This window comes from Brachycentrus maculatus, unplaced genomic scaffold, assembly GCF_059751285.1.
Source record: "Brachycentrus maculatus isolate JH-2025_06_01 unplaced genomic scaffold, ASM5975128v1 h1tg000659l, whole genome shotgun sequence".
Classification (NCBI taxonomy): Eukaryota; Metazoa; Arthropoda; class Insecta; order Trichoptera; family Brachycentridae; genus Brachycentrus; species Brachycentrus maculatus.
In genome coordinates this window covers 401,829-423,220 of record NW_028281394.1, presented here as the reverse complement: position 1 = coordinate 423,220, position 21,392 = coordinate 401,829, and the positions used below count along the sequence as shown (strand labels likewise).

Sequence of the window (21,392 nt, the reverse complement as noted above, 5' to 3'; positions counted from 1 at the left end):
CATGAGGCAAGACCAGTACCAGCGAGTACTGAAAAGTCGACTCCAGCCGAGGCTCAAGAATGGTTCCCTGGCGATGAAGAGTATGTGTTAATGCATGATTCGGTATCGTGTCATAAAGCCAAGAGTGTTATCACATTCCTGGCTGAAAAAAACCTCTGTGTTTTGCCTTACCCGGGGAATTAGCTGGATATGAACCCCATTGAAAACCTTTGGGAACTAACGAAACGTGAGATTGCTAAAGAAGTCACCACCACCAAGCGGCAAATGATAGAAACTCTTATCAGAGTATGGCATAGTAACCCTTATCTCTGGCACAATGTAAACATCTGAATTAAAAAGTATGCCCTTACGTTTGGAGGTTGTAATCGCAGCAAAGGGTGTTATTACTAAAAATTAAGATTTTTTTGAAATTGTTGAATAATCACTTTTTATGATAAAAATAAATTTGTATTATTAAATCCATGATAATAAAATTTCTAAATTCTAAATAAAGCATTACAATCAATAAAAAAATATTCAAAAAAATTTATTCGCTCATTAAATTCATTTTATAATGAAAATTACAGGTAATTCGAAGTGTTCCCTAATAATATGGCCACCCACTGTATATATATATATATATATATATATATATATATATATATATGTATATATATATATATATATATATATTTATATATATATAATATATATATATATATATATATATATATATATATATATATATATATATATATATATATATATATATATATATACATATTCGTATATAATTAAAGGGTCTCTTCTTATAAAAAATTAAGATTTTTTTATGTTAATGTGAAATATGTATCACTGGAAAAACATAAACAATTTAACATAAACAATGACAATCATAAGTAAAATAGACGTTGCAATACAGTGAATTAACACTTAAACCAGTCGTCGATGAAAGTTCGTAAACCCTGTTAACACCTTGATTTTCATATTGGATCTCGGTTAACTTTATCATATTCTTGGAAATATTAATAAAGTAAATATAAACCCAGTTTAGATTTGTTTTAAAATGATTGTTGTAATTGTTTTAACAAAGACAAAGAAATTTATTTAACTTTGCATTTTGAATAAAATTAAAACATGAATTTTTCCTTAATTTACGTCAACCAAAGTTTATTGATATCTTAAAATCGTCATATACTACTTTTCTTATCAATATTACTCACTGTGCGTTATTTCAATGAATATTCAACTATTCGATTTGTCAGAAATAATTAATTCTCCATTCGTTATAATTATTCATACGATTATACCTAATGAATAATTGTTAAATATTCGAATAAATAATTCATTTCAATGTAAAATTTAACTACTAATACAATATCGAAATTAATGGAACAATAACAAAAATAACATGATATTCATGAATAAGTGAAAATCCTCACATGCGCATACCATTATCATCTTCGTTGCCTTTCCTACCTAACGCCATCTTCGATCTCTCATATTTTTCTTATTTTGGTATTCCTTATATTGTCTTGTAGAACCTTCCCAGATATGCTCCCTAGATTCTTATCAAGCGAATACTACGATATTTTGAGTGTATCAAAATACTTGTTCACAAATCTTTATTATCTAATTATTATCTAATCCAATTAGAAGTTATTTTATAGATATCTCTAGTGTAATTCTAGCGATTAAAGCACTATGATTCGAATTTGAACTGTATATATAGAGGTTTCAAGAATTTTAGTAGTGTGGTTATTAATCGAGGGTAGAATTGGTAAGTGTAATACGTGTGTAAAGTGATTACCTAACTAGTCATTTTTTATTAAGTAGAAACTCTAAAATGCCCAGACTTCCATATTCTTCTTCATCTATGTTGATATGTCAAAAAATTAATTATTAAGTTATGTCAGTAAAAGTAAAAGTCTTTTGTATGTCCTTTTTGACAAATTTCTCTTCCCAGGGTTCCCATCGCTCATTATATTGTTTGAATTACCTAATGTCCAAGTGGTTCTGAAATCTAGCTACAGCTTATCCAACACGGCTTATCATGGCCCTACGTAGGCTCCGAGTTTTATAGCCTATTCCTACTTTTGATAGGCGTTTACTCTTTATCTTTAAAGTTACTATAATTTTTGTATAATTTATGGGTGAAAATTATTCTCAGTACAAACGAAAACCTACAGAAAACAGCGTGTCTATAATATGAATAGAACTTGCATATGACTGCAAACATTTTCGTTTCTTGTGGTTTCAGTATTTTTGTTTTCAATTTCTACAATTCTTTCTGTTTTATTACAGTCCAATAAAGTTATATTGAAATTCAAATGGTATAAAGGCTCTTTATAACATCCCCTCGCATAAAAAGAATAAATGCCTTATAATATTAGGGTATGGCGCCTATCTCAGGCTTATATCTATGGACACTAAACCACTGTTATATGAGACAAAAAAATGGTTATGAACTATCTTGACGCAAACCAGAGTTTTTGGGAAATATATAATTTTAATGCTTATATTTTTTCATATCTCAACAACGATGAAGAAGGATATGGAAATATGCGCATTTAGGGGATTTACGACCATCATAGGCTAGTTTAAGTGATCACGTCAAAAAACTATATAAAATAACTCCTAAAATGAGATAATACAGATTTATTAACAAGTATTTGGACACACTCTAAATGTTGTAAACGCGTAGTGCTGCTTGTTACTGGTTATATCCCAAATTACTAACATTTTTGTAAAAAAATATAATCGTAAAAATGGCTAACCACAAAGTAAATTCTTTATCTTTAAATACTAACAATATTGAGAATATTTTCTGTGTGCCCAAATACTTGTTCACAAATCTGGATTATCTCCAATTAAAGGAGTAAATTTTATTTGACATCTCAACACAGATGAAGAAGAATATCGAAGAATATGGAATAAGTCTAGGCATTTAAGAGTTTCTACCCAATAAAAAGCTTCTTCATCTTACCAATAGATGTCTCTAGTGAAATTTCTGGTGATTCAAGTACAATGTTTCGAAATTGGGTCATTCTTGAGATGTCAAAAAATTATTTTTTTAGTTCGAGGCTGCTTACTTATTCCAGCCTCCATACAAATGGGTGATGATCGGCGGTTCAGAGGCCTCCAATATCTCAGACCCCGCCCCTACGACATCGGTCAACAGGGTTAATAGTTCATACTGCGGGGAGGATCGTAATATGGTCAGCTTAGACCCCAAGCTGGAAGATAAACGCAGATATTATTTCGACAGATTGAGCAGCATATCTATACTGACAGACAGTGACGTCATGTTGGCCATTCGAAATGATGAAGCATATCAACTAATAAGAGGTATTTTACTTCGTATCATTGTGGAGGGCCTCACCAAAACGTTACATTTCCTTTATAAATAACTAATCAGGAATTCAAGCTTGTAACTCCACTCATGTAAAAAACATTTATTTGGGTACTAACATAATACCTTTTGACATTCTACCAACATATGAGATTACGAATGTAGTCCCGACTTAAACGTTACATTTACAATGTAAATGATTTTAAGTTATCAGGAATCGTAGCTTGTTAAGTTTTTACGTTTTGATGCAATTTAATGATTTCATATTGGCCCTACTTAGGCTTCAACATTATGAGTTTTATAACCTATGCCTACTCGTGAGTGGATATATTCTTTATGTTTTAAGTTACTATAATTTCTTGTAATTCATGAGCAAAAATTCTAGGCAAATACACTTAATTTCATTCTTTTTTCTCTCTTTCTAAATTTTACTTTTGTACAAATGTCATACCGTAATAATTTTATTTTAATGACCTGATGATAGAATGATTATTCTGAAATCGGAAGTCACGAATTAATAACAATCAAACCCTTATCCGCACCCCAATGGTGCATAGAGCACTGCTTTATATAAACGTAGTGTTATCTTGATCGTTAACACATGAAGGAAAGGTGATCAGCCCTCCGCTTCAGGTACCAGTCCAGGGTAATACTGAATAAATATTACAGTGAAAAAATCACTTATATTTGTTTGACCCCCCTGGAAATCGAACCCGGGGCCTCCAGAACGGTAGCCGAGCTTGCTGACCATTACACTACGGAGGCGGACAAGAATTGCATTTAAATATTTACAATTAAATATCGTATTATGTGACGCGGACAAAAAGAGTCACGAATTAGTATTTATAATAATGGAATTATATAATACAAAGTGAACGATGAATGAGAGTGAGAGAGTGTAATATTTTCTTTGTTTTTTTTTCAGTTTATCAAAGGCGTGCCAAGTGTCCCTTGATCATAGAGGAAGTGGGAAATTGGACAACGTACGAGGGGATTTCGGCTAAAAAAGAGGAGAAGATAGTAGCTCTGAGAAGGAAAGACTTGATGGGCACTGAACTAACAGTCTCGTTCGTATTAGTACATAATGACAGCTTTAACCATCTGACAGACTACAGGTAACAAATATTACATTTACAACATTTTAAGTGTGTTCAAATACTTGTTCATAAATCTTTTTTTTTTAAAATAAATAATATGAAAAATAACGCTTTTAATTGAAGATAATACAGATTTGTGAACAAGTATTTGTACACCTAGTTATGGCATTTTCAAACGAATGACATTCGTTATAGAGTAGCGACATAGCGTTAAAAAACAACAATTTTCTTTTTCGGTGTCAAATGCCAGTTGTCAATTAAAAATAAGAAGTTATGTTTAAAATGTAGACAACGCGTTATTTTTCCTTTTGAATAGGTACCTGAAACATTATTTGAGTTAAAAAAAAACACATTTTTCGTTGTAAGGTCCCATCTTCTCATTCAAAATTCTAGTAAATTCAAGCAATATGTTTCAAATTCAAACAATAAACAGAGAAGTTCCAAGAAAGAAGTGTGGTTGTCAATCATGGGTAGAATTGGTGTATGTTACACGTGTGTAAAGTGATCACTTAAACCAGTCTGACTTCTATATTCTTTTTAATCTATGTTGAGATGTCAACAAATGATGAATATCAATGTTTACTTATGAACGTATTCATGGATTGAAAACAAAATATTGAAAATAAAAAAATAAATATATGATTATCACGCATGAATTGCACTTATTGTGATCAGACTGTCACTATAGGGAAAAAACAGGTGCTTTGCAATTTTTTACAGGAAAAACGAGTACTAATGAATTCGAGGAAAGTATTTTTCTTTAATTTCAAAAAAAAAATTAATTGTATTTTTAAACGGCTGTACATTTTTTTGCATAAACTATTTTATCATTCAATTATTCGCTAAAAAGTCCCTCTAAATTATATTACATTGACCTCTTAACCAATTTCGTTACTTGCAGGGATCGACACATGGACGCTAGCACTAAAGTCAACTACCACCTCCATAACCACTTGTTAGACTTTATAAATGGGAGTAGGAAGTTTGTGTGGGTAGATAATTGGGGTTACCTGAAACCGGGTGGTTGGGATGGAATGGTAGGGTGGCTGCAAAGAAAGGAAGCGGACATAGGAGGTAAAATTGTAACTTTTCAACATACCTGTTACCCAACCTTAATAAAGTCAGCAAAAAATAATAATCATATTTATTATATTTTATTTAATATACATGGTTACATTTTCCAATACAATTTCTATACATTTATACATATCGCTCACCCCTTTCAAGAACGTCATAAATCAAAAACTTGATCTTTCAGGATAACGTTTTTAAAGTTTAAAAATATAACACACTGTTTTAAAAATAAATATCAAGCCACTTATTGAAATTTTTACTATGCAACAGATCTCTTTAGGTAAAATCTGAAGGTTTTTCCTCCATTTGAAAAATATTTAGTATATTTAAAAAATAATAAAACAATATATTTTCTTCAAAATGCAAAAACAACATTTTCTTCCCTGTAGCGGGTAAATATTAAGTGAAAAATATGCCTCTTTTGCTGGAATATAGTACATTTTCTGGGCATTCCGAAAACATGCATAACTGAAAATTTACGATTTTTGATTTATGACGTTGTTGAAAGGAGTGAGCGATATGGCAAACTTATAATTTTAGTTTCGCTGCCTTTCCAAAACAGAGACTGAGCTCTTGTGCTTGGAGAGGGACTTACACTCAAGGTTTATTGTTTTATTTGATTAACGGTATAATGGGCTTTTTCTTTTCTTTTATATATTTTTTTAAAGATTTACATGTAATGGACATTAATTTTTTTCTTAAGAATTTTGATATATTCTAATTTTTATTTCTTTATTTCCTTCTAAGTATTTTATTTAAATACTTCAATATCGTATTGAAGTATTTAATTCCCAAATATTTAAAGTTTTATTGAAATTGTTTAGTATTACATTTCTGAGTTGCAAAATCATTTTGGAATCTCGAAGATTAAATACAAATAGTACGTATTACATTTGTACATTTTTTATTTGAAACAATTCACTTTTTTCAGAATTTGTTTTTTAAAAAAAAATTGTAGGGGAGATGGGCATGGAAAATTTCAATTTGTCAAAGTGGGGAATAGTACAAATAAGGTTGGGAAACACTGCTATCATATTTGTGGAGGTTCTCGCCAAAAAGTTACATATATAATATTGCACAAAAAATCCTTTAAATTCAAATCTGTTCTGTTTACTGATTCTTTAGAAATCTTATTTAATGTTGTGACAAAATGTGACCAATCCTATGTTAAATCAATATGAAATTATTAAAACGTAACAATTTTAAAAGCTAGAATTCCTGATTACTTAAAATGACTTACAATATAAATGTAACGTTTTGGTGAAAACCTCCACATTTGTAATCTCATATGTCGGTAGAATGTCAGAAGGTTTTATGTTAGTACTCAAATTTAACATGAGTGGTGTTTTGATCTGGATTTTTTGGTCACCAGGCTCTCCGTTATTCTTCACCACCAATCGCCTGGGTGTGCTGGAGTACATCACCATGACCACCCCCACACAGGGTCGCTTCGTGTTCCGGCAGCCTCCCCTCTCCTACGTGTCCAACATCTTCACGCTCCCCTTCAAGTGGACCGTCTGGCTGGCCGGCTGGCTCCTCGTGCTGCTCATCGTCGTCCTGCTTTTTGTCATAGCCAAGTGGGAAGATAAACAGACAATATATGTAAAAAAAATTTTTTCTTGGTGTAGGCCTTGTGGTCTGTTTTTAAGGGGGATTAGCCTCCTGCTATGTCGATTCCCAGCTATCAATCCATGTCTTTGACGGTCTACCCGGGAGTCTTTAACTTTGGTGTTTCTTTTAGAAGGGAGTTGCATTTATTATTTACCTTGCTTATTGTGTACAAGGTTTATATGTAGATCAACAATCGATTTCTTACGTAAAATATCGGTTTTTGTGTTGAAAAAACTGATGTTTTTGTGACTTCGAACTAAATACATATATATAACGTGTGTTTTGAAAGAAAATAGTGAAAAGGTGAAGAGTTTAAAAAAAATTGAACAATATTGTAAAAAAAAAATCAAATCGCAATATACATTGGAAATCTGGATTTTACGTCGCCGTATTCAACATTTCCCCGCCAATTGCGCGTTATATTTTCTATCCCGACATATTTTCGTCCATTAAGTACCCACATTTTGTTTTTTCCCTGTTTCCTAGTTTTCAAAATATCTTATCATTCGATTTCTTAGTCGATCTTAATGCTTTTTTTACATCATTTGCTAAAAACAAAATTCAAAATGTTTTTTTCAAAACCTCCAATTGAGTTTTTGTATGCAAAAAATCTCGTCTACACACAAAAATATTAACTTTTTTTTCTATTCCTTCATTTAAATTTTCCCTCCGTTTAAGTTTTTGTATGCAAAAAAAAAACTCATCTACATGTTTTTTTACAAAAAATAAATAAAATTAAAGTCCTTTCAAAAATATAAAAAGAGGTTTCACAGTACGAGTTTATTTTTAAAAAATGCATGGAATTCACGTGTTTCTTCTCTCGCAGCCTTTGGCCTACTAAAATTTGTATTTGAGAGTGCACCCTTAACATGTGTTCAGATGTACATAAGTTCAATGAGGTGTATTATTTAATTGTTGGATTAAGATAACAAATGAGTTCTTCAGTGTGTAATTAGCCACAATGAGTTTATTTTATTGCTCGGGGCTTTCTAGAATACCGAGAAAATCGCTTGAGAAAACGAACTGAAAATAAATGTTTGAGAAGAGACAAATCGCCAATTATGTAAATGAAATTGCTTATCATTTTGCTTCAAAAATTTTACTCTAGTAAAACTATTATTTTTTATATGGATCCATTCGTTTACGAGTAATTTTGGCCCGTAATAAAACTTTATAACATTTTGAGTGTGTTCGAATACTTATCTTCATGTGGTTTACAAGTATTTAGTGAAATTCTAGTTAATTCAAGCAATATGTTTCAAATTTAAACAATATATAAGTTCCAAGAATTTGAGTAGTGTGTTGTCAATCATGGGTAGAATTTATGAATGTAACACGTGTGTAAAGTGATTACTTAAACCAGCCAAAGACGGTCGTAAGCACCGTAAATGCTAAGACTTCCATATTCTTCACCATCTATGTTGAGATGTCAAAAATTATCAAAAACATTATAACTATTCTTTTACGATGGTAACATAATTCTAATTTTTATTTAATAATCTTTAACGACAAAATAAATTATTTTCTGTCATACGACAAAAAACTTAAATTTTACAAGTTTAAAATGTCTTTAAGAAGAGAGAAAAATAATTTTGTACATCAACCCTAATTCATATAAATGACTGAGAGAATTGAAAAAACAACGTACAACATTTTTTTCAATAAATCTTTTTCATATGCAAATTCAAAATTTATTTATTTATTGATTTTATAATTTTTAAATAATACAATTTGATACCTATTTCTAATAACGAGCCGCTTAGGCTCACAGAAATAGTATGAAATTGAAACATTTGTGTAAACAAAAAAAAAACACAAACATCTCTCTTTTTTTTGAAAAAATAATAATAATAAATAAAACCCTTATCCGCACCCCAATGGTGCATAGGGCACTGCGTCTTATAAACGCAGTGTTATCTTGATGGTTTACACATGAAGGAAAGGTGATCAGCCCTCCGCTTCAGGTACCCAGTCCAGGGTAATATTAAATAAATATGACAGTGAAAAAATCACTTATATTTATTTTACCCCCCTTGGGAATCGAACCCGGGACCTCCAGAACGGTAGCCGAGCGTGCTGACCATTACACTACGGAGGCGGACAAAAAAAAAAAAAAATGTTTGAAAAATTTTGAAAAAATATAATGTTTGAAAAAATAAAATGTTTGAAAAAATAAATAAATAAAAAAAAAATTGCCAGTATTTAATAATATATTTTACTCAAAAAAACTAATAACTACGTTTATTAAAAAAAAAAAACTTCTTAAAAATGTGTCAAGGTCAAGAGTAGGAATCATTGGCGGGTATTTTTGAGGAGATGCATGAATATGAAAGAGGCGAAGGTTGTCTTCAGATATCTTTGATACGGATACAGGAATTAGTTTGCCGCATTTTTCGATCTCTTTGATAATCACATGTACATTTTTATGGTGCCAGTACATCTACGAGGCTGGAAGGACGATGGAGTGATAGTTTTTTAATGACCATTAGTGCAGTAACTCAACAAGGAAGCGACGCTGAACCGAGATCTATTTCTGGTATGATGACTATTTAAAACATTTTAGTGTGTCCAAATACTTATTCACAAAATCTGGATTATCTCCAATTGCAGGAGTCACTTACATATTATTTTTTGACATCTCATCAAAGATGAAGAAGAATATGGAAGTCTGGGTTGACGACACTTAAACCAGCCTATTACGGTCGTCAGCCCAGAATGCCCAGACTTCCATATTCTTCTTCATCTTTGATGAGATGTCAATAAATTATATGACAATTTAAAATAATAACCATTATATTTAATAAATATGAGCGAGAAGTAAAATGTTTCCAGACTGAAAATATTAGGTTTTTTAAAATATTTTTTTTAGTGATTTCTTGATTGCTTTCCAGTCCAAATTATTAAACAACAAAATTAAAGAGTACATATAAATACCAAAAAACGTCAGTAATTAGGAACCAATTATTTTTTTCATAATTTGATAGTTAATTTGTAGATTTTCCATTTTTTGCGCAAAAATTAAAAATGCTCCTATAATATTAAATGCCACATATTTAATATAAAATTACAAAAGTACACAACACTAACAATTACCAAAAATCAACAAAATCAGTACTTTATTGTTCTTCCGTTTTTATTATTACTGCTTCAGTACGTTTTGGCATGGATTTAACAAGTTAAGTTTAACAATTAAAAATTTTCATACCACTATTTTTTTATTACATTTTCATATAGTATATGAAATGTTCCTTTTTCATGTAAAAAAAAAAACAAAATTCATTCAACTTATACAAACTTTAAGACGTTGAAAACATCTTTGAATTCTTACGAAAAATGAAACAAAATGTTAATAATTCATTCGTCTCCAAAACCTTCTAAAAATTTACCAGAGTAAAATTACAGTACAAATATTATGTTTTCGAAAAAAATGTTCCGTTCTTATGTATTAAACAGAAACAATTTATTGAACTTGCCCTTAACTTTGAAGATATCATTGAATTCTTAACGCAAAATGAAACACAATGTAAATAATTAATTTGTCTCCAAAACGAAAATTTACCAGAGTGAAATTACAGTACAAATTTGATGTTTAAATTAAATGATAACAGTTATTAATTAAGGCGACGTTTACTTTGTTGGGTTTCATATTTTATAATTGTTTGAGAAAATCAGACAAGCGTGGTTTGCAATTACTATTCTGTTTTACCTCATTTATTGAAATAATGCCGGTTTTAGTAAATCCGCCGTTGTCGAAACTATTTTCCAGGAGTTTGCTCGACAATCCTGAAGATGTACTATGTGTGCGCTTCGCAAGGTCAATATTAGGGGATGACGGTATTAGTTGTTAATTGGAAACTTTAAAGTGGAATATAACATATCTGATTACCTCTTTGAAACGCTCTTATAAACATTACATAGTTAAAATATAACAGCACCCTGTGAACGTGAATTTTTTTTTGACAATTGTGGCCATTATACTGTTGTTATAATAATAATTTTACATTTAATTAGTACGCCAAAGGGCAAAGTATATTCTTTTCTATGATCAAAGCTATATATATATATATATATATATATATATATATATATATATATATATATATATATATATATATATATATATATTTATATATATTGTACTCACAAGCAATATAATTATTTTGAATAAAGATATGAGTAAATTAGAAATCAATTTCTTAATTTTTTAATTAAAATATTTACTATATAGAAATTGAGATTTTATGTGGTATTACATAAAGTGACCATGAATGGTAAGGAGAATGTTGTATTACTATACAACAAAGTAAAAAATGCAAAATATATAAAAATCTTCATTCTTTGCCTCTTCCACGTTCATTTATCTTTTTTTTATTTAAAAGAATAACCCACGAAGTCTCTACTTTTAGAGGCTTGTCTGCAGGTAGGATAGTAAGTATACGGAAGGTTAATGTGAAAAATACATCACAAACACCCAGACTAATTGAAAATAAATCTTTCTTGAATTTTTTTGCAATTGACGGGAATCAAACCCGCAACACCAGTTTCGCAATCGAGCTTCTACCAGTCTACGCCGCGGCACCTGTCTATTCAATATCAATTTGTTTGAATATTGCAGGTGTCTTGTTTAATTATGATTGACGTATGACGCAAATGTGCAAAAATTATGATATCTTCCGACAAAGTGATTCATTTTCCGCCACTCTGTACAAAACCTGACCATTGTATCCGATTACATTTTAATAAATATTTAATATGAATGAAAAAAACTTTCATCACACACAAAGCCAATAATCTGTATATTCCTTTGAAGATAATCTCTTTGTTCTGCTCCGCTGCATCCTGCTAAGGGAACAAGGAATAATACCTGATAAGGTTTACTTTCGCTCGGTTGGCGTGTTCCCTGGAGGATAATAGCTTGTGCTAGCACAATTTTACAATTTATCGGGAATAATAAAAAGGAATTTGAATTATAGCTACCTCCGTGGTTTGGTGGACAGTACGTTATCAGTTCAAACCATAAGTCCTTGTTTCGATAGAATTATATACGTCAGTTACATTTTCAATATTTCCTATATAAACGTTATTTTTCGCGATATGAATATTATTTTTTATATTGGATGGGATATCAATTTTAAGGGTGTCTTAACTTGATATGAAACAAATATAATTCTTCCTTTTTTTATTTGAAAATTTAACAGAACAGTTTTTTTTATTTAAAATTTTGAGTGTGTCCAAATACTTGTTTACAAATCTGGATTATCTCCAATTAGGAGTTTTTTTGACATTTCAACATACATAGATGAAGAAGAATTTGGAAGTCGGGGCATTTACGGGACTTACGACCGTCATAGGCTAGTTTAAGTGATCACTTTACACACGTGAAACATTCACTAATTCTACCCATAATTGATAACCACACTATTCAAATTCTTGAAAGTTCTATAAACACGTATATGATCCAATTTCGTTAAATGTAAAAATAACTTTTAGTGGAGAAAATAAGGATTTGGGCACACCCAAAATATTGTGAATGGTAAATGTTTGACACTCTCCTTAGCATTCTTCCAGGCAACTGGTAAATGTTCAACACTCTCCTTATCCAGGCAAAATGTTTAACACTCTCCAAGCAAAGGCTTAATTGCACTGAAAAACAACTTGCTGAAAAAAATTATCTTAAAAATGATAATTTAAACCACTCTTTCCACCTAACTCCAACTAGTATTGCAGAAGTGATGCTAACTATAAATGGTCTAAAAGATAATAGCTCACCAGGATATGACAACATTTCATCAAAAACTCTTAAACTTGCTAAGCAGTATATATCACTACCTCTAAAATACATAATTAATATTAGCTTCCAGACAGGTATATTTCCCAAAATCCTAAAACATTCAGTTGTAGTTCCTATTCATAAGAGCGGGGATACTACTAATGCTAGTAATTATCGTCCAATCTCTCTACTAAGTAGCATTTCTAAAATCATAGAGAAAATTGCTAAGAGAAGATTAACAGATTACCTTGAAAAACACAAGTTACTATCAGATAACCAATATGGATTTAGGAAAAATAGGGGAACAAATGGCGCCATAGCAAATCTAACAAAGTTAATTACAGAAAGTTTAGATAAACATCGTAAGTCGATTGCAGTTTTTTTGGACCTCGCAAAAGCATTCGATACAGTGTCTCATCAAATTCTCCTAAAGAGACTAGAAGAAATAGGAATTACAGAAAAGGCCCTTTTATGGTTTAATTGTTATTTGAGTGGTAGGACACAAGCAACAATAATTAAACATACAAACGTGTTATCCACTAGCAATAATCAACTTATAACCTATGGAGTCCCACAAGGAAGTGTGTTGGGTCCTATACTATTCCTTATATATGTAAATCAGCTCTGTGAGTTGCCAGTATCTACAAAAACAATTGCATTTGCTGACGACACTGTCCTAATTTATGAAGCATCTTCATGGGACGCAGCATACCAGAAGGCAAACACTGGAGTAAACAGAGTTAAACTCTGGCTTGAACAAAATCTACTTACCTTAAATATCGAAAAAACAAAATGTATCCAATTTAGCCTTATTCCTCTGCTTAGTGATAAAAATATTTACATTCATATTTGTCAAAATATTTACCCATCTTGTCCATGTAAACCAATTGAAAACTGCGAAAGTGTAAAATATCTAGGAATATACATAGACAAAAGACTTTGCTGGGAACCTCACGTAGCGTATTTGGTACCAAGACTACGAAAATTAGCACACGTGTTCTTGGTGCTGCGTAGCATACTTGATCCCTCCATCCTCAAAGAGGTCTATTACGCTCTGTTCCAATCTATAATTCTACATGGAATTATTGGCTGGGGCGGAGGTGCCAAAACCACGCTAGACCCTATTTTCAAAGTACAAAAACTTATCCTAAGAATAATAAATAAATGTAACTCGACACACCCTTCCAATGAGCTATTTACAAGCTATACGGTACTAGACGTACGGCAACTGTTCGTCAAGGAAGTACTGATTCACTTCTGGAATAAAATGGAAAAGGTTAGAACGCAACAAACTATTCGAACCCGGGCAGCATTAAATAAAAACTACATTGGGCCAGCCATTAAAACAAGTTTTGCCCAAAAAAATTTTTCATTCCTCGCTCCAAAAATATTTAATTTGCTGCCCGAAACCATTAAGATTTCCAGGAGTGATCAGGTCTTTAAGAACAGTGTCCGTCGATGGTTACTTAACATTGGAAGGGACAAGGTGGAAAGTGAATTAATTAAAGTCCAGGTGTAATTATCACACTAAAAAACCTTAAAACATAAATTATTTTTGTATCTCCTGTATGTTATGTTTATAATCCAATCATTAAAAAAATATATGTATATTAAAAATTTAAAAAATATATATATAAACTTGTATTACCATGTTAGTATTCGGCTCAACACAGGCCATGCCTAAAGAGCCGTAATACGTATAATAAATGTGTATATGAAATGAATATGTATATTGAATGTATCTATGTATTATGAAAATAAATAAATAAATTAATAAATAAAATAAAATGGTGAGTGTTCATCACTCTCCTTATTATTTTTCCCGGCAGGATAGCAACAGTGCTGATGTTTGTCGCTCTGATGTTCCTATACACCTCCTATTCCGCTAACATCGTGGCCCTGCTCCAGTCGGAATCCCAGAGCATCAAGACCCTGGACGACCTCATGAACTCCAGCATACAGCTGGGCGTGGACGACACCATCTACTTCCGACACTACTTTCCGGTAAATCAAACTGTAGATCCATTTAATACAGCGTTTGGGGAACCGGGTAAATTACCCCAAATGGGGTAAAAAATATTTTTTCGGGGCAATAAGGAAATCGTAGTGACACAGGAAAAAGTGAACAAGTGCATTTTGTACAAAAACGTGATCATTGACTATTTGATATCTTACTATTGTAGTTTAATATTGCCTTGAAAAAATTCCCAAAGGATTTAAAACTTAGAAGTATAATTTATTGACATGTTAAAAATTACTAACTGCATTGATATTTATTTTTTGCCAAGCAAAAGTGACTTAAATGGCACTCCTGAACATTTTACGTTTTGGTAGTTGGTCACTTTCTCCTGTACGACTACGAAATTATATTTTTTTCTGTTGTTCTTTTTGGTTGTCAAAAGCTGTGAAGGCTTTCAAAATTGCACACGAGGATGCGGTAAAAAAGCTGCCATTTGCAACAACCTACCTTTGTGAACAAAGCTTTTCCACTCTAATGAACATAAAAACGAAGAACAGAACGCTGAAGACTGTATTTAAATTGGTGTTACATGAAAAAATCACAATTATGAAGTAATTGTTTCAAACATGAAGCAATATCATTACTCCAAAAACTGAAAAAGAAACCTGAAAACCTGAATTTTTGTTGGATCGAATTTGAGTTTTTTTGTCTATAACATACTTACCATTTTAATGGGACTTTTATTTTTATTTTCCGTGTATATTAATTTAATTAATAATGTTCATTTTAAAAAAAAAACATTGATTGTCTTCATTTCAAAATGAAAAGAAGGGGAGATATCAACTAATGGTTAAAAAAGTTCTTCGGCAACTTATTAAATACATAAAAATCAAAAACATAAGTATAATAACGTTAAAATCATTAAAAATGTTTGTTTAAAAAATCAATAACTGCAATATTTCGAAGCAATAGAAATTCTTGAAAATATAATTTATAATACGACAGTGACTAAAGCCTAAATGACTTAAAACATAATATTTTATTTCTTAGGGCATCTTTTGAAAGGGTGATCGCCACCCTGTATGTTTAATTGACAATGTGAAAAATAGTTTCTATTCACCCCGTGAAAACCAATTTACTTGAGAGTTGAGCAATGGCAACATGCTTTTATCTTTTTTTACACGGAAATATTATATGTTTTAAGAAGTAAATGGTAATTTGAAAAGTAATTATTGATTTCAGCTGGTAACAGAGCCTCTCCGCAAGGCAATGTGGGAACAAAAGTTGTCTAACAAGGGAGCCAATCCCAAGTTTCTACCAATGATTGAAGGTGTAAGCAGAATGCGAAAGGTACAAACTATTTATCTCCTTCCGATAACAAAGGTCGAACGAGGTCCCAATTAAGAGCAACACCGGGCCTGAACTCTAGTGAAAAGATAACCTTAGAATTGAGTAGTCCACTTGCAAAGCACGTTATGTTAAAAATTTAGTTTGTTTTTTCCAATGGCGACAATTTGAGCTTTTTTGGGAGATTTTTTAAGGTGAACGGTCGATCAGCGTAGCGAATTTTGCAAGGGTATTGATTTTCCTATTCCATTTTATTCCTAACTTAAGGCCCAGCATTCGCTTAGTTGCAACTTAATTTTCTCAATTTTAATTAAATTAAACACTTGAATAATCCACTGTATTGAGTTTTATTTTTATTTACGACTATTTTCAAAAACGACAATTGTTTTCATCTTCTGGTACAAATTAATTAGTTTTAATTTGTACCAGAAGATGAAAACAATTGTCGTTTTTGAAACTAGTCATAAATAAAAATAAAACTCAATTCAGTGGATTATTCAAGTGTTTGATTTAATCAAAATAATCCTGTCATTCCACAAAGTTAATGCCGAATCAATAAATAATATAATTTTCTCAAAATCCAGATAGCATTTTACTTATTTTTTTCTTAAAACACCGTTTTCGTATTGAAAAAAATAGTTTTTCTTCTCAATAATTATATGGTTTTGAAAAGACAATAGTAATTAAATGGCTAGGAGTATTTTTTTATAAATATTCTAAATAACAAAAAATATCCAATATACATTCTTTATAAAAATTGGATTTGAGCAGACATGTGACCTCTCCGGTGGTCTCCGGTGGAATTAGTGCGACTTAACAAATGCTTGGCCTTAACGAGTTTTAGCAGATTATGTTACACTTAGACGTTAATATTTTTAATCTTCTACCGATTGCCACCCTACCCTAAATTTTTTTTTTTTAACATAACATGGTTTGCACGTGAACTACTCAATTGTAGCGAAGAAATATAAAGAAGAAGTACGTTTTCTCGAGATGGAAGGATTGATAAAGGTATTGAGAGGAGAGTGAATGCTGGGAACAGAGTGAATGGTGAATGAAATCACTTATATTGTAAATAAAATCCTAACAGCAAAAGCTTAACTAGCAGTGACTATAAGACCCTAGTAACAACTATGAAGTTAACAAAAGAAGTATGAAAGTATACTATTGAATGCAGTCAAAATACGATTTCTCAGATGAATGTGTGGCAAACGATGTGTGATAGATATTCAAATGGTAAAATAAGGAAAAATGCAAAGCTGAGATAAGTATTGTCCATGAAAATTAACAAAGGCGTGTTAAAACGATTAGCACAGAAGGGATGAGTAAAGAAAGAACTGTTTAACAAATTTATGAAGAAAATATAATCAGAAAGAGCAGCAGTAGAAGACAGAGGATAACGTGGCAAGATCACTTATGCCAAATAATTGAAAATGGTCAGGTCAGCAGTCGGAATAATCGGCGGGTATGTATGAGGAGATGCATAAACATGAAAGAGATAAAACACACGTGTTTTTTTTATAATTATTTATGTCGTATTATTCCTTTATCAACCATAACCAAATCTATTTATCATAAATAAAAATAAAATTCATAATTTTTCAACGAACTCAAAAAAATAATAACTAAATATTATTATTTTTATTTTTATGTTATATTTTTATTATTTTTTTAATATTTTTTCCTTCAACCAAATCGTTGATAACAAAATAACGTCTAATGCATATTCTTAGTATTCAAAAACGTGAAATTTGATGGTTTGCTTGAAATAAGCAAATAAAACAGGTATTTTCGCTTTTTTAGAATACCTAAAAGTTGAGCAATCTCGTAAAAACAAATTTAAAATGTATATCCTTCCCTTAGAACGGATGGAAAAATAAGAAAAGGGAAAGGAAATTGATTGTTTTTTTATGTTCCATATTTCGCCAGATATATATTTTTACAGCCAAGTTTATTTAAGCGATGTTAGAATCGAGAGATATTTGAATATGAGATTAATATTATAAATTATTGATACAGGATTATTGAAAGGAAAAGGAAATAAAATACGGCTTGAATAATATTTTAAATGACATTAAAAGTAGCTATATTTTATTGTTGACAACTCGTTTTCTGTGAAATATAACAGGAAAGACTTTTCAAGGAAGATAATGTTTTTTCATCTCTGATTTTCTTTCTTATTTTCAAAAATGAAGATACGTAAAGATTTCGGAAACTGCGAATAATAATTTATTACCTATGTATCAATATAGTGTTTATCTATACACGTTTTTTAAATTCATAACATCCTGTTATGAATTTCAAGGAATTTATATAAAGTATAATTTATATAAAGTATATGTATATGTCTGCCTCCGTAGGGTAATGGTCAGCGTGTTTAGCTACCATGTTTGAGGTACTGGGTTCGATTCCCATGGGGGTGAAAATAGATATTAGTGATTTTACACTGTAATATTTATTTAATATTACCGTGGACTGGTTCCTGAAGCGCAAGAGTGATCACCCTGCCTTGATGTAAGTAATGAACAAGAAAACACTGCGTCAATTCGGTGTAGTGCCCTATGCACCATTGGGTGCGGATAAGGGTTATAAGTAAGTAAGTAATATGTATATATACAAATACATAAAGCATACAAGTATAGGGTGATTTTCCGGGTCGACCAAAATCGCTTGTGATAAACATTTTGAGTAGTTGTGAGTATGTGAATAGTGCTGTGGTAGTGACGTGTAGTGGTGTTTGTATACTGGTGTAGTGATTGTCCTGAAGAAGAGATGGGTACGTCTCGAAACCGATAGACAAAAACCTCAGTAAGTGGTTATATTCTTAGGTTACTAACATTTTTTAAATAAAAAATTGTAAAATTGGGTTTTGTTTTAAATCGGTAACATTGTTTCTACAGACTGTCAATTTGACAGTTGACGTACGTTTTGACATGCCTATGTCTTTATAATCTCTTGATTGAATGACCATTATGCACGTCGTAGGTTTGGTGAATGGGCCGAAAACAATATTCAGCTTGATCCATTTTTTCAACGCAAAATCTTGTTCACTGATGAGGCACATTTTTGGTTAAATAGTCAATAAGTAGAATATCCGAATTCGGAGTGGAAAAAACCCAGAAACCTTTGTCGAGATACTCTTACATCCACTAAAAGTCACTGTTTGGTGTGCTTTATGGGCAGGTGGAAACATTTTTTTAAAGACGATGCCAGCCAGAATGTTACGAAGAGGCAAGTAGTAAGGTAAGCTAGTTACGACTTACTAGGGTAGGCAGTAGAGGAAGGTAGTAAGGTAAACTAGGAACTACTTACTAGGGTAGGAAGTAGAGGTAGATAGTAGTAAGCTAGGTACTACTTAGTAAGGTAGGGTAGGTACTGGCTGCGTTTTTATGTGTCACGCGGGTAAGTTAAGATAGGCACTGTTTTTCTGCCTATATGGAATGCACTCCCCTGATTTTATTAAATTTTACTATCAAAAAATTGAAAATTGATCATCTATTTTCCTAACAAAATGTCTTGTAAAGTTTTTCATCTTCAACCTTGGACTGCCTCATTAGAGAACATTTTTCGTTCCATGTCTTTCCATAACACATTATTCTTCCGTTACTCCATTTTCTATAAAAGCTGCCAGACTATGGGATTAATACCTTTCTTTCCACGTAAAAAATACTAACTCTCTGATAACGTTCTAAAAACGTTTTTGATATTACAATACCATATATCCTTGAAACCATAACAGTCTATTATCATCCCTTCCTTAGATCCTCTCCCCCTCCCATACCTCATATCACTTTACCTGACTCTACGCTCTATGTTTTCTATTCTTTTCATCAATTTTCAATATTATTAAGGCCCAGCATTGTTACGTCACTACTTAATTTTATCTAAATCCAGGTAACATTTTACGTAAATTTTTTTTAATTATTTTTATTTTTATTTTTTTATTTTAATTAACTTAATTTTATTTTATTTTACGTAATTTTTTATTTTATTCTTAAAACACCTTTTTGCATTGAAAAATTGGTTTTTCTTCGTATTAATCAAATGGTTTGGAAATGAAAAGAGTTTTTGAAAGGTAAAGAGTTTTAAATATATATATATATATATATATATATATATATATATATATATATATATATATATATATATATATATATATATATATATATATATATATATATATATATATATATATATATATATATATATATATATATATATATATATATATATATATATATATATATATATATATATATATATATATATATATATATATATATATATAAATAAATATTTTCATAAAAAATATCCAATTTACATTCTTAAAAAAAAATTGACCTGAAAAGACCTCTCGGGTGGTCTCAGGTGGAATAAATGTGACTACGAATGCCAAGCCTTAATGATTATTATTGCAAATTAATAATTTTAAATGTTACTTGGTACCACTATTTCTTAAAATCTATTGTGACACGTGTTTCAATGCATTCCGCATCTTTTTCAAATAGAGTGTTTGAAAATGATACAGAGTGCATCGCAACGTGTGTCACAATAGATTTTCAAATATAGTGGTATTTACTAAGTAAAACCTTAATTGGAAATGGATTGATAGTACCACAAAGTGACTGCCGAGAAGTAAATTATTCATACTGCAGTTCCTTATAATATGACAGAAAATATATTATATTATTTTTAAAATATATCATACTTTTTTCTTCTCTCACTTATATTTATTCTTTGCCCACTAAAGTTGATAACTAACAGTGGTGTAATGTGCAATTCTTGACCACTGTCATTAATCTGTTTTTTATTGGTTGGCAGACATCGATTCACAAAAGAAGAAAAAAACGTGATTCAACATACAAAAGAAGTGTAAAAAAAATTGTAATAAATGTTAAAACCAAAAATTGATTTTTTGTGTCTACTTAACTGAAGTTTATTCTTAAAAACAAAACACCAAATCAATAAATAAATCAGTGTAAAAAGTTAAGTAATTTGATATTTTTTGTAATATATGTTAAAAAATAATACACATCGTAATCATACAGGAGAAAGTGACCAAGTGCATTTTTTACAAAAACGTTATCATTGACTATTCTATATCTTACTAGCTTTATATTGCCCTGAAAAAAATCCCAAAGGATTTTTAACATGGAAGTACAATATATTGACCTGTTAAAAATGACTTATTGCATTGATGTT

The 21,392-nt window shown here is 30.7% G+C and overlaps 1 pseudogene; it reads left to right on the top strand.

The window, feature by feature from the left end:
- Nucleotides 1-3,098: 3,098 nt before the first annotated feature.
- LOC148300756 (ionotropic receptor 84a-like) overlaps nucleotides 3,099-21,392 on the top strand; it is a 29,497-nt pseudogene continuing 11,203 nt past the window's right edge.